This window comes from Anas acuta, chromosome 10, assembly GCF_963932015.1.
Source record: "Anas acuta chromosome 10, bAnaAcu1.1, whole genome shotgun sequence".
NCBI classification, from domain to species: Eukaryota; Metazoa; Chordata; class Aves; order Anseriformes; family Anatidae; genus Anas; species Anas acuta.
This window is the reverse complement of record NC_088988.1, coordinates 22329833-22342939: the sequence shown is the minus strand read 5'-3', so window position 1 is coordinate 22342939 and position 13107 is coordinate 22329833. Positions and strand designations below refer to the sequence as shown.

General features: G+C 40.5%; 1 long non-coding RNA gene and 1 pseudogene across 1 annotated transcript in view; one reads left to right on the top strand and one right to left on the bottom strand.

Annotated features, from left to right (window-relative positions):
- Positions 1–559: 559 nt before the first annotated feature.
- Positions 560–13107, top strand: part of LOC137862017 (uncharacterized) — a 72145-nt gene continuing 59597 nt past the window's right edge. Inside the window, exon 1 of the long non-coding RNA XR_011100006.1 lies at positions 560–709. This is a non-coding gene — a long non-coding RNA (uncharacterized lncRNA). The remainder of the gene's footprint in view (positions 710–13107) is intronic.
- Positions 3572–12586, bottom strand: LOC137861947 (cysteine protease ATG4A-like; annotated as a pseudogene).

The following is a 13107-nucleotide window of genomic DNA, read 5'->3' as shown; positions in this document are numbered from 1 at the left end:
TGCTTCTTTCAGCCCTAATTCTTCAAATCCATAGGAACGGAAGAAACCTTCCCAGCCAAGTGCTGCATATCTTGAAGGTTGGAGAACCCACAGCCTTCTGCTTCATTTCATTTTAAAGATCAATCCCAATGTCACTCCCATAGAAGTAGTGGAAGCCATCTGGCTGGCTTGGCTTTCTCTCCAAAGAAGACCAAATGAGAGTTGGTCACGGGTGAGGATGAGCCCTGACAGTTCCTGCATTTTGGTTCTCCTGCAGCCCACAAAGCTCTCACTGCCTTGCCTGAATTTGAACCCCTTTGGAACCAAATCTACAGATTATCTCTGTAAATCCAAAACAGCACTTATTCACCATGTGAACAACAAATGCCTGGGATGGTTAACAGCACTTAGGTGCAAAGGTCAGATATATGTAGCTGCATGTTACACATTTTTAGTCTGAATAGCACAATTTATCCTTTGACTCCATTTTGCTGTCACGTGGATATCAATTTGCAATCATTTGGTCTGTCCTCCCTTTGGTGGCTTCCGTGAGAAGAATCTAGAAGCTGCCCCCCGTTAGATAACGGCTCCACTGCTGGCCAGAGCCAAGCCAAGAAACGATGTCGCTTGTTCCTCTGGGAGAGCATATTGAAGAAAGGAGAACAAAAATAACATCAAAAAGCTGTTTCACAGGGAGAAAGAGAGGAGAAGCAGCCCTGCAGCCCCCCAGGTGAGTGCAGCAGGAGGGCAGGAGGCAGCAGCAGTTCCCCTGCGGGCTGTGCAGGGAGAGGCCCCTGGTGGAGCAGGCTGTCCCCCTGCACCCATGGGTCCCACATGGAGCAGATCTCCACGCTGCAGCGCCCCTGTGGGTGGAGGAGCCCCCGGTGGAGCAGGTGGCTGTGGCCTGGAGGAGGCTGCGGCCTGTGGAGAGCCCCCGCAGGAGCAGGCCCCGGGCCGCAGCTGCAGCCATGGAGAGGAGCCCACGGGGAGCAGGGGCAGAGAGGGACCTTGGAGGAGGGAACTGTATCCTCTTTTTTCATCGGTGCTGAGATTGAGGATCAGGATTTCGTGGTAGGAATTTGTTTAGATGAACCAATTTACATCCATATGGGTTTTGTATGTTTGTTTCACCTTGTCTTGCAGGACCATCTTGGCTGGGTCTGCAGTGTTGTGCAAAAGTGAAGTTTTTCACAATAAAGAGCAGCTTTTTTTTCGGGGAAAAGGCTGAGGTGGCCTTCATCAGAGTCTTGTGACCTGAAAATGCAGAAAATGGGTGCGTGGCTGGCTGGATGGGTGGGTGGGTGGGAGTTGGGAATTCAGCCTTGGGATCAGAACTGGGACATTGTTGGGATAGGAAATGATCAGTGGGATGGGAAGTGATGATGGGGATAGGAACTCATTGGGATGGGATAAATGGGTTTTATTTTTATTGCATTCAATCCACTTTATTGACTGTGTTGTACAGTATGGCGTTGTTTTATTACTATAAAATTATGATGATTATTATTTAATCTTATTAATTAAACAATTTTTATACGTTATTATATTATAAATTATAAATATTAAAATTGATTATATTGTTTTTATTCCTTTTCTACCCTATTAAACTCTCTTTATCCCAGTGCACTGGTTTGGACTTTAGTTTTCCTTCCGAGTCGTTGTGGATTCACTCCGGATGGGGGGACATTAGTGAACGCCTGTGTGCTTCAGATCCAAGGTCACCTTTGCCCTCAACTCAAGATACATGTTTGCATCTGTTGTCGTGAAACAATGTTAACAACAGCAACAAAAAAGTGCCCTACTTGCTAGCAGCATCCCTACGTTTGCTGGGGTCTGCTCTGTGCATTTTGAAGACCGTTCCATGCTATTCAGCCCCTTCAGGAGGAAATGGATGGTTCTAGGAAAATGCGTCTTGACCTGATGCAAAGCTGTGACTCAGCACCCTGCAGCCCCCGCAACCCCTGGCATTTTACCTGCAGCCCCTCCAACAACTCCTTCCTTCCTTCCTTCCTTCCTTCCTTCCTTCCTTCCTTCCTTCCTTCCTTCCTTCCTTCCTTCCTTCCTTCCTTCCTTCCTTCCTTCCTTCCTTCCTTCCTTCCTTCCTTCCTTCCTTCCCTCCTTTCGTTCTGTCTGTCTGTCTGTCTGTCTTTCTCTGTTTCTGTCCAGCACTGATTTTATGGCTACGTGTGCATATCCACAGTGTACAGTTTTCTCCGTTCCGTTTCTTCCCTGAGTCTTGCCCCTCTTCCCTGCAACTGAACAGCATTGCCTTGATCAAGGAAGTGGCAACATGCGGCTTACACAGTAAACTGCTGAAATTACAGCTATAACCATGGAGCACAGCTGCCGATCAACACAAGACCACCAATCGCTCACATTTCTAAACTGCTCGTCACAATTCTTCCGTATGTAGGCTGTGATGCTGCTCATTTCTTAAGCACCCATCCATTTCTTCTCTTCCCAGACCCTCAAGGTGTCCTGGTCAAACCACCTCCCTTCCTCTTGCCCCATCCGGCTCTCCCACCTTCCTTTTCCCTCAAGGCTCAACTTTTTTTTTTTTTTTTTCAGCATAGGAGCTCCATAGAAGCTGCTGCTGCCCACCTCCGAGTTGACTAGGGCTGAACTACTGAAAAAGAAAAGAAAATCTATAAATAAGAGTGAGAGATGGTGAATACCTAACCATCTCTTAAAAGCAGGATTTTAAGAGAATAAGTAATTGATAAATGGAGTTAAGATCGGAGGGAAAAAAATCCACTGTTGCAATCAATAGAGTTAAGAAGTTTTTCAAGTACATTAGGAACAAAAATTAGAGTAATGACACAGATCTGATATGGGATGGGTATTGCTTCAGTGAGAAATGATGGAAAAAAACACAACACAACACATGTGTATGTGTTGTTGGGTATTTGTAAAAAAAAAAAGAAAAAAAAACAGGTTAATGAAAACTGCATGCTCAATTAGATGATATTTTGTTGTCATTGGTAGGGAATTGTGTGCTTTACAACACAGTATGTGTTATATATATATATTATATATGTTTTATATATGTTTTAATAAAATAAGGAAATGATATTTTTTTTCTACGTTTGTGGTTTCCAAACTGTAGTTAATAAACATTAAACAAGACGCAATAGGATCTCGTTAACTCTTTTGTTTGAAAAAACAGTGGCCCTGATCGAGAGGTGCAAGTGAGAGGAGACAATATTCAGTATTTCTCTATGTTGTCATTTACTGGTGAAGATGAAAGTCAGTTCATGTTCATTACACTAGCATGACAAAATGACCACAAGGGGGACTGTCTGGTAGTGAAAAGGAACTTCAGCATGGATTAAAAATCTTTGCCTTTCTTTATTCTGAACTGTTTTTCTTATGGCTGCTAGAGAGAGATTCTCTGCCTTAGAAATAAAACTGCCCAGGCTGTTCTGATAAACCTGTAGGGTTAAGGCACTTCTACCAAAACAGATTTCAAAAGGCAAGAAGTCAAAAAGCAACAATTCAGTAATCTGTGTACGCTTCTATATTAAGTTTTAAGATAACCTGGTTTATATTTAGTTCACACAAATTAACCAAACATAGCAGCATACAACCTAAGAAAAGCTTAAGAAATTTATTAGATGCACAGATAAAGTGCTGTAACAGAGAAACTTGTGTAAATCTATTCTAAAATAAATAAGGTACAGTTAAACCACCTTTGACTCGTTTTAACTCGGAAAGAAATAACCTAAGTTTTAATCATTTGAATTTTAAGGTCAAGGTGAAATATACCATAACTATAACAGTGGTTGTGATCTGTATCAACTATTTGAGTCTCCTGTTCCTCTTGAGGTCTCCCAGAAACAGGAAGGCTATTGCAAAATGTATACATTAGACATAGTTCCTTTTACAGAAACATTTTTGTAATAAGGTCTGGTTGCTCAAATACATGTTAAAATATTTAACAAGGAAACAATTTTCTCCTGATCCAGTCGATCTTTTAAACAAGACAATGTATTTTTCCTATGACGCAGCCCACAGGAGGGAACAGAAGTAAACATCCTCCTTAACTGAAGACTGTTTTGCTTGAAGAACTAAACTATTGCATTATTATATGAGAGCAAGAAATATCCATTTGGGTTATCCCTTTCTCCAAACATGGTGCCCAGTGATACATGTATTTTTGCCTTAATCTCAAAGGCCCGTTTGTCTCCAGGTAAGGTACGTTAAAAAGAGATTCCCTTTAAGCATCTTATCACAAGAGCTCTTACTGCCTTTCCATCCGGGGAAGCTTGTGTGTTAAACTGCCCTTGGAGTTTTGGATGCTACTAGATTTCTGTGCTCTGTTATCCATAATTTCAGGCACTTCGGGGCTAACATGGCTGTTTAAGTCAATGCAATAATATTACCAATATATTCAATACTCAGAAGAGTCACCACAGTTTCCTTCACACACTCAGGATTTCAAATTCTTCTTCCAATTCAAATAGCTTGTCAGTAGATTCAATGAGTTCTGGAAAAAAAGATAAAGAAAAAAATGCTTCTAAAGACATGCCTGATTTTGTTCACTTAAAAAAAAAAAAACTTTGAAAGACGCATTCCAGAAAAGTACTTTGTAAGAGTGAAAAAAAAAAAAAATCTGTGCTAGCAATTGTATGGCTTGTTTGGATACATGCCTGCTATATATTGCTTGACACTCACAAAGGATAGTTATTCTACCTGTGATTATTCTTTTATTTGCTAACGAGGAACATAACATTGCACAATTAGGCTTTTAATCGGTGCCTTACCTGCTCCTGTGGTTGTCACTTCTGGTTTTGTTGGAGGTATGAAAGGAGGCCAGTGTGGCGGGTGCTTCTGGACCAGCTCAAACATCCGTAGACTCTGCTGCTTTAGAATCTCCTGAGGACAGAATGCTTTCATTTTAAAAGCTGGCTCGGGAGACGCTTCAAACACAAAACGTGTCTGCTTAATTGAAAGTGTTTTTTAATTACGCATGTCCATCAGGAAAAAAAAGTCTTTATACAGACATACTGTGAAATCCAAGCACCATGGTCTCTGTAATACATCCCTAGTTAAAACACATCTGGAAGACAGATCTCTTGAACTGTACTACAAATTATCAGTCTTATCATCTTTTGATATCAGCTTTGATATCTGCAAACCTGTAATTTTGTTTACATGTAGCAAGCACACTAGGAATGTACAATATTTTCTGCTTTTTAAAAGGAAGTTGCTTGCATAGAACTCTCCTCAAGTTTTCTGTTGATCAATAGCACAAAAGACAGATCTATCAGCTCCTCCAAAGGGGAAAAAAAAAAAAAAAACGCATCAGATTTTGAAGGACAGGTTTTGGTCAGGAAAAAAGGTGTTCCTGAAGCCAAACGCTATTCCTCTTCAAAGAGAAGTTACCTTCTGTCCTGTATTTCAGTTATTTACAAACTGATTTTTTTTTTTTTTGAATAAATGCCTTTAGAGGTTGATGGTACTTTACATTCAGACGTCTGGTGCTTAGCTTAACAGCTGCATGCAGAAACATCCTCAAGTCTGTTTCCTGTGGCAGCCAGCACCTTCTGTTCTCCTTAGATCAGCAGGAGCTAGAGGCCTGCAGCACTTACAGAATCAGATCTTTAAGATAGCAGGGACTAACAGTCATAATTAGAACACGCAATCTATTATGTCAAACAATAAAAAAGGATCAGGAAGCAAATCATTGACACATCACTACAATAGGCAGTTAAACCTTAGTCATTTAGTGAGAATTAGAAGTTAAAAGCAAGTGTCACCCAGTAACACCTTCAAGTGTGGATGTTTACACCCATTTTCCAACTGGCAGGGTTTGTGGCTGGTAAAGTGCTGAACAATTTCCAATTATCAATTCAGTAGTATTGCCTTACCCTGATGCTTTAATGCATTCTTCTCCATGGCTCATACAATTTGTATACAAAGGAAAATGCAAAGGAAAATTTTACAAAAAACAAACAATAAAAAACAGACTTTATAAAGAACAAATCGAGATGCTAAGTTCCCACTCTTACCTTTTGTACAAGACTACACCGGTTATCAAAATCACATTCTTCTTTGCAAAAGAAGCCCTTAGGGGAAAAAACAAACACACAGAGTTTTACCTTTGCTGATGGTAGGTATGTGGTACCAGCAGGTAAGGCGGTTTGACCTCTGATACAGTAATGCCCTGTACGATTAGTAGATATAAGACTCCAAATATGTGGCAGCTCTAGGGAGAGAACCCACGGGGAGAACAAGGCCCTGCAAACCCCTAACAAAATAGTCAAGCAAAAAATAGCAGCAGCTCCTGTGTGCTCCTCCATGGAGCGCCACCCAGTTCCTACAGTCCAGGTATCAGCAGAAGCTGAAAACTTGTAGATGATGGACCACCTAAGGAACATTTCCATTCTGGTATCTATACTGAAAATATTTGCTCTTCATTATGATTTTGTCTGTCTCGTTGCATCATGCCACATTTTGCACAGTTACATAGTTAAGTATTAAAACAAAACAAAACAAAACAAAACAAAAAACTTTCTAAAAAGCAGCAGTATTAAAAAACAGGTATGTGAATGAATGACAGATACCGGTATCTTTACAGATTGTTTAAAGCTTTAGAAACACATCCCACTGGTGACAACTGCCAATCACCCAATCACAGGATACTGGCATGGGATCAGATCCAATTTTTTCAAATACCACAGTACCCCCATGACATTTTGGGTGAATTACAAATAATACATTTGTATTTGTAATTTGGGGTGAAATACAATAATTCCACTTAAACATTTTTAACTTATGATAGAAAGTAAGTTTAAGTAACTTGTCTAGAGGTGACCAAACATAAAGTAGTGATAGAATAAAACACGTAAACCTGTTTCAGTTCCTTGCTCTGACCATTATAATGCCTCTTGAAAGAAGTAAAAGCTGCTCAGTAAAGAAAACAAAGCGAGCTCCCTACAGTACAGACAGCTCCCCACTTGCCCTAAGATTCTCCATGTAGTTATGTACAAACTACTATGTGTTGATCACAGAAGACAGCTTTGTGGTCTTGGTTCTGTTCAAGGAGATGCATTGCTGCCCTTACCAATGTAGAGAGACATTACTTTGAGATAAAGTATATGCATTCCAGATTTCCTGACACTTACTAAAGCTACTGAAGGGTCCAAATTCATGATCTTCATTCTATGTGGGGCTTCCTGGCAGTGGAAACTCTCATCGTCAACCGTGCCATTTTCTTCTGAATCTACAAAGCTTTGAGTGGTGTGAGGGTCCAGATAGATCAGCTCATTGCCTGGATGGGTAAAAGCCGTATGTTAAAAATAAGCAAGTGACATTAATAAGCACTTGGTCCAGAACTGTAAAATAGAAATTAGATTGCCATCGCAGTCAGTATAATCTAGACTTTCCAGCTAGGGATTCTTTAAGAGAATCGGAAGGTTTAGACACAACGTTTCCCACAGGGTATTTAGTATAACTTCCTATTGTGACCTATTACTGTAATTTTTTGGTTGGTTATGTTCTATCTTTGTCACATACTTTTATTTTTCCATGTGAGATCCAGTACTTTTTTTTTTTTTTTTTTTTTTTTTTTAAATCTCAAGTGTTGTAAACACTAACATTTGACAGATTAAAAGGTACAGGATGTTCACAGATGCAATCTGTAATCCCATTAGGCATTCATTCAGAAATTGGAACAAAAAAGCCTAACTAAAACAGGTTAGGTTTTACAAAAGGACAAAATAGGGTTGCAAAATTTTGGCCCAAAGTGGGGTGAAATCTGAAGGAATGCATTTTAAATTAATTAGAGCAATACTTAATAACAGAAGGTATGCAAAAGGTGAAAAAGATACTGCCATCAGAAACAGTTTTGAAATACAAGAAAATAAAAGTGACATTTGACCAATACACTTGTCAAATGCTATCAGCTATTCTTAGTACGTTGCTCTTGTTGATGTCATCACTTATTTTTACACCTAGCTTTGCTGTTAACTTTCTGCTCCTGTTAAGGATCATCTCATACTGTTTCTAAACTCTTTTAGATATGCTTCTTCATTTATTTTATTCTATTCTCATCTTTCTTTACTTCTAGAGGTTCACGCTTAGACTCCTTACTATTTCCCCTTCAAAAAATGTTCTCTTTTGATCATCTGCACATTTGGAATAAGTTTCTTTTTTCCTTACCTAAAAATCCTATGAAATAATAGGCATTATTTGGTTTCCCTCCTAATGCTCCCAAAGACTGTGGCATCTTAAAGCATTCCTAGGAGTTCAAAAGGAATAAAGGAAATTGTAATTCATTTCTTTACTGACATCACAGATACCCAAACTTATTTGACAGTAACGAGCAATGAATTGAAAGGAAACCTTACTTTAAATGCATCAATATATACGGGATTTATGTGATTTATCCCTAGTCATAGAGGTATAATAAGCAAGAGGGGTTTCCAGCCTGTGCAGAGTCCTCCTGCGTTCTTGCTTCGGCCAAGAGCACTTCTGTGCAAATGTGCACTGCTGTGGGACGCGCTGCTGCTCTGAGGAGGGCACCAGCACATTTTTTATGCGGGAATAAAACTAGAAATCAGTCAACGCACAGAGGAACACAAAGCAGATCTTCCTCTCAGTAGTGAATTAAGCTAGTTTGCCAGGGATCTTTATAGGGCACCCAAGACAAAACGAGCCGGGCATGGCAATTACAGCTATTTAGTAGAAGTGATTCTAGCAGACAGTATGTGCTGGCACGTCCAAGTGAGACGTTAGATAAATGATTGGGGGATGACAATTTAAGACTGCAGTGACATGTACTATTAATGTTATTAATAGTGTCAAGCTTTGCCTATAAAACGCCAGAGAAATGAAATGGCAGCAATGATGACAGTAGAAATTCTTCAAGGAGCTCTTCACATCCAGTGATGTGAGCACGAAGTTGGCATCAGGGATCAGAAAAACACAACTGAGTTTGTATGTCCTTCTTCCCTCTTCTTACCCTTGCAAGACAAAGCCATGGCCCCCCAAGTATTTGTTCATGTTTAGATACATGCTGGCAAATGGAGTCAAATCAGAAACTGTTACCAGAAAACTGATGAGGTGTCACTTCCTGATGTCTTCAATGACCACCGTATTGCCCATACATACATAAACTGCTAATGAATTCCATTCATCAAATAAAGCAAGCTTCCTAGAAAACATTAAGGTACTAATTAATATAAACTAGTTGGATCAAAAGGGTAGCTTTACACTCAGAACCATTTGATTTATTTATTTTTTTTTCTTAAGAAAAAACATCCTTTCTGCATTTTTTAAAGTCTCCATGTAAGAAAAAGAAAACTTTAAACATTAAATGTTTAATATCTTTAGAAAAATAGGTACTGAGTGGTACCAGGAAAAACATATGCGCTGCACCATGTGCAAACTGTTTTTTCTTACTGCTAAGTGCAGTGACAGTAACAGTCCAACTACATCAAGTTTATTACTTTTTATTGCACTCGACAGTCTCTGCAATGGGTTCTTGCCCAATTGTGTCTTTTCTCATCTGGAAAAGAAAAAAATTCCTATGCCAGTTTTGCAGATTACTTTTTGCTTAAGAAATTCCACTGAATTCAGTGGAATTACTTCTGCCTGAGCCTGCGTGCACAGCAGAAATGGGGCGTTAAAAGCTAAATCAGCTGAGGGTTTGGGGCACCAAAACTTCAGTGGGAGACAGCAGCACACAGTTTTATGTCCACTTCTGCAAAATCCAAACCTTTGGGGAAGGGAGCTACACTCTTAAGCTGCACTGGCAGAATTAGCTGTTTCAAATAAGCCAGAAAGAAATGGGGGTGAGCGTTTCACCATGAAAAACTTGGCCATGAAAGATCTGGAGTCCAGGGCATGCTTCAGCTCCCCTCCCTCTTCAGATCATGTGCCTGTTCCAGGGTGTCAAAGACTTGCTGCTGAGCTCGCAGGACCTGTAGCCTAGCCCCTGCCTGAGGTAAGACACCTCCACGTACCCCTGGAGAACTGAGCAGCCTCAGTTCCTTTCAGTGTGGCTCCCAGACTATGAGGAGCTGCCCATCTTTATCCAGTAGCCTTGCTGGCAGAACTGCTGCTCAGAAAGGGAGGAATTGCAGCTCAGTTCCCTCCTCAGCCGAGATGGCTTCTCTCTGATGTTTCACACCACCACTCCGACCTACACGGTGGCACTCTCGACCTGCCAGAGCTGTGCCACTGTGCAGAAAGGAATATACATCTGTGGTGTGACTGGTGAGGGCATGCAGACGGCATAGCAGGAGACCTTCCTGCAGTTTCTTCTCCTCAGGCTCTTCCTTTATTAAAATTTAGAGGTCACCCATTCCCAACTCAGTACCTGCACACCGAGCTGTGGCATGACATTCCATGCTGCACTTGTAAAGAGATGGCAAGTACATTCCTGACTGTGGGACAGGGGGAGATGCAGCCTTCAAAACTCTGCCTGGGCCTTGTCTTGGCTGCCCCAGGGGAGTACGTTCTGAATGAGACTGGTATGATCTCACTTACTTTAGTACTTGAGCAACTGTATTTGGTCCAAACCATTCTCCAATTGACTTCCCCTCTCCAACACCCACCTGTGCTGTTTTCAGAGTGAAAAAAAGACACACGTACACAAAATCAAAGAAAAATGAGACCATAAAGAATGTGGGAACAATATACAGTAAATACCGTGACTGTCAAACATTCTAGAGTAACTGCAATCTGTACTTAGCAATAACAATTATTTTCTCAATCTATGCTCTTTTCAAAACTTAGGGAGTGCCAGTTTCTTTAATAAACAAAAGGCTTCTAAACTACAATGAGAATTACAAGTTAACAAATGTTAGTGCCCCTTATTACAAATTACAGCAATAAGCTACAAGACTGTCTATTCTAACATTACTGACTCTGGTACCCAAGGCTTACAGAGTTTATCAAGAGCTAGATTCTAGTACATGGCTTTATTTAGGTCTCAGGGAATGTTTCTGTACTACTAGTCTTTGCGCCCATCTGCATACCTTTTTATTTTTGTATAAGCATACACATTGTCTTCACATCCACTTTTTAAAATTATGAATTAACATACTGCAAATTAGTGATTCAACACAGTAGAAATTTCAGTGGAAAAAACCTGAAAGTTTATGTTTGTTCTTACCCATCTGGTGGATTGAATAACAGCAAGCCTTCCTGTCGAGAAAGCATCGTAGGATTCTGTGATATTCTTCTGGTTGTTTTTTGTGTTTTTCCCATTGCCAATCTGAAAGGAAAAATTGATATAGAATAAAAAATGGTGACGTTTTCATTACACTGATCAAATGTCTAGACAGCAGAAAGCTTTATAATGAGATGTTAAAAGACATTTCAATTCATCTCGAATATTTACATTTTGTGTAGAGCTCCTAGAATTCCAAGCTTGTTATTTATCATCAAGCTGCCCTTTATCATCATAGGCTAGATTGTAAAAACAGGGAAAATAAAACAAAACAAAAACATCAACTGCAAACATATTCTGACGGATCATGCTGCGTGTTGATAGCCATTCCAGTATCTATGAGCTTCCAAGATTATTTAAAAGTACAGGCTGTGTTTAGACCTTGTTGGATTTCTAAGCACCCATTAAATAACAACATAAGATCCATACAGAAAGTCCAAACACTCCACTGGCAGCATCCTGGGATGTGACATGCATGCTTAAGAGCTTGCACCAGGGGGGTTTGGACCTCGTGCTGCTGACAAGCGAGTAGTGAAGAGAAGGGTAAGAGCACTGTCCCACGGTGGCAGGTTTTCCCTTGGCCTCAACTTGGGTGTTACACTAAAAGGTTTTTATAATGGCGACAGGATTCCCCATTTGTTCTCCTTCTATGCCTATTTCTCTGCTTCAGGCTGGGATGATTTCACCCAGCTGAATATGAATTGATTCATTAGGAACTGTTACCAGGGCATCAAAGAAAGTCTCACTAATAAATTCAGGGTTTGTGCTTTTAATGGAGTACTTACGAAGAAGCGTCTGCAGACAATACCGAAGTTCCCTCAGGACCAGCACTCACCTCTCCCTAAGTGTCTGCAGATCAGTGCTTGGGCCAGCATCATCTGCCCGCATCGCAGCATACATCCCCAGCCAGCGTCCGACGAAGGACCCGTGCCTCCTGTTAGGAAGGTTCATCACAATCAGTGAAGGCTTTCAACTGGGTGCAGCACCACAGAGGACATTTCAGAGTGCTAGAAAACAGATAGGGCTGCTGAAGCCTCCATGAACTGTCCTACAGATAAAAGGCACAGAGCAAGACTTTGGTTCCATGCTGTTGGTCTAATTCTAATCTCTGCATTGCACAAATAAACAAAATTCATTTATTCCTTGTGGAGCTGACTTACTCTTTTCATTCTTCAAGCAGCATTCACAAACCATTTACTGCATGCTATACAACATGATCACCTGTTTACATACAGACATAAATAAACACTGATTTTAATAATCTTCATGTTTGCATAAACAGTTAAAATGATGCTCAAAATGCGCTAATACTCTAGAAATATTTTCCCAGCCTACGATGCCATCACTTATCTTGCTATTTCATTTAGAACAATGCAGCAAATCTGCAGTATACTCACCAATAGGCGAAAACTTTCTTCTATACGTAAACCACACGTAAACCACAGTAAACCACACGTGAACACACCTTGGCTTATTGTCTGACTTTGGCTTATGGTGCGTCTGTTGCTGTGTCCAGCACAGTGCAGCCCCTAAATTGCTACCAAAACCTTGCCACAAACCTCAATCCCCCTGTTAAAAGAGATCCTCTTGTTTGTTGCCCTTCTTTCGACACTCTCTAACAGTTTTATGTCTTCATACATATATATACAACAAAACATCAAAGAGCTCAGCAAGGTCCACCAAGGAAAGGAAGCAATGCAGGAGAAAGAAGACAGGACAACAGGGAGAATGGGCAGCATAAGGGAGGAGGCAGCCAGTGGCCTTAAAAACAAAGCCTAAAAAATAACTTCCACTAGTGGGACATAGTGAATTGGAGCTCTGGGGTCTGCATCTAGAAATGTCTTTTCTATTTATCATGTTGTTGCGGAGATGGGTCCTCTGGCTTTGGTTGTGTTTTTTCATGTTGGGCAATTATCTCCCAAGAAGAACCCCCTGTGGGACAAAAAGGT